The following is a 2,321-nucleotide window of genomic DNA, read 5'->3' as shown; positions in this document are numbered from 1 at the left end:
GTGTCCATGTCCAAGTTTCCAATTTATAAGGACACTTGTCATATTGGATTAGGGCCCATGATAATGACCTCACTGTAACTTGACTGCCTTTGTAAGGACCCTATTTCCAAATAAGGTCACATTCTGAGGCACCAGGAGTGAGGACGTTAGCATGTGAATTTGGGGGGAGCATAGTTTTATGCAAATATTTTGCCCAAGTGTTCTATGGTCTACATGTTGAAGCCCCATCAACATGTAATTGGAACCCACAGGCAATGGTATTAGGAAGTGAGGCCTCTAGGAGGCTGTTATGTCATGAGGGGTATCTCCCAGCACTGGGATTAGGACCTTCAGAAAACAGAACTTTCTATTAATAACTTGTCAATATTATTTATTAAGAAAACAGATTTTGTGAAATGTTTTTTCCTCAACTACTGATATGGTCATGTGTTTATTTATTTATCTTTAAAAATTTTTTTTAACATTTAATTAATTTATTTTTAATTTACATCCAAGTGAGTTAGCATATAGTGCAATAATGTTTTCAGGAGTAGGCTCCACGGATTCATCCTCTATGTACAGAACTAAAGGCTCAGCCCCAAAAGCGTCTTTATTAATGCCCCTTCCCCATTTATCTCATCCCCACCCATAACCCCTCCAGCAACCCCCAGTTTGTTCTCTGTATTTGAGAGTCTCATGTTTTGTCTCCCTCTCTGTTTTTATATTCTTTTTTCTTCCATTGCCTTATGTTCTTTATTTTATATTTTACTCTGTTAATATGGTATATTATATTGATTGATTTCTAGATGGTAAACCAACCTTGCATTCCAAAGATAAATCCCATTTGGTCAGGGTATGCAATCTTTCCTATATGTTATTGATTCTGGTTTGCTAGCATTTTGTTAGGGTTTTTGTAAGTATGTTTATGAAGGATATTGATTTGTAGTGGCCTTTCATGTGATATCTTTGTCTGGTGTTGGTATGAGGATTATAGTATCTTCATAGAATGAATAGAGAAGGGTTCCTTCATCTTCTCCATTCTGAAAAATTTTGGAATAATTGGTATTATTTCTTCTTTAAATATTGGATAAAACTTTCTAGTGGAGTCATTTGGGCCTCAGATTCTTATGATAGAAAGATTTTTAATAACTATTTTTCTTTGGTAAAGCTCTATTCATAAAATTATATTTTACTTGAGTGATATTCAATAATTTGTGGGAATCTCTCCATTTCATCTAAGTCATGTCATTTGTTGACATAAAGTTGTTTGCAATATTCCTTTATTATTGTTTTAATTACTGATTTAGTAATTTGTTTCTCTTAGTTTCCTTGAGTGGTCTAAGTGAAAGATCTTTCAATGTTGTTGATTAGTCTAAAGAATCAACTGTGATTTTCTTTATCAGTTTATCTTTTCTATTTTGTTGGGGTTTGGTTCTATATTATATACTCTTTTATTTTATAGTGAATTTGGTTTGCTCTTTGTTTTCTTTCATTTTCCTTCCCATTTGTTTTTCTTCTTAAGAAGGAATCTATCATAAATTTTCTTTATTTTATTTTTTAAATGTTTATTTATTTCTTAGAGAGAGAGAGACAGACCACCAACAGGGGAGAGGCAGAGAAAGAGGAATACACAGAATCCAAAGCAGACTCCAGGCTCTGAGCTGCCAGCACAGAGCCCATTGCAGAGCCGAACCCACGGACTGTGAGATCATGACCTGAGCCAAAGTCAGATGCCTAACTGAATGAGCCCCTCAAGCACCCCAAGTTGTTTTCTTTCTTGACATTAAAGATATAACTTTTTATCTAAGCATTATTTCACCAGCACCTTATATATTTTGAGATATTGTGTTGCTGTTTTCATCCATAGCAAAGCATTTAAAATTTTTCTTATTAATATTTGTCTCATGGATAATTTAGAATTATAATGTTTAACTTATACATATTGGCAACTTTCCAAGATATCTTTCAACTGCAGATCTTTACATTAATTTTATTATGTTAATGGAGTATTCTATTTTGTAGAATTTTAGTCTCTTAAAATTTATTGAAACTTGTTTTGTGGCTCAGCATATGGTCTATCCTGGAGACTTTTCAATTATTTTAGAAGAATGTGTATTAGACAATTTGGAGACAGATGTTCTGTAAATGTCAATTAGATCAAGTTGCCTGATTGCATTGCCCAAGACGTCTATATTTTTTTCTGATGTTCTGTCGAGTCATTCTATTAATTACTGGAGGGTTAGTATTGACATCTCTAACTTTGATCCTTGTGTTGTCCATTTCTTTTTACATTTCTGTCAAGCGTTTTCATGTAGTTTGGTGCTATGTTGTTAGATTTTTCT

This window comes from Suricata suricatta, chromosome 4, assembly GCF_006229205.1.
Source record: "Suricata suricatta isolate VVHF042 chromosome 4, meerkat_22Aug2017_6uvM2_HiC, whole genome shotgun sequence".
In the NCBI taxonomy this organism is placed as follows: domain Eukaryota; kingdom Metazoa; phylum Chordata; class Mammalia; order Carnivora; family Herpestidae; genus Suricata; species Suricata suricatta.
The sequence above is the reverse complement of the archived record's forward strand: the minus strand, read 5'-3'. Positions refer to the sequence as shown.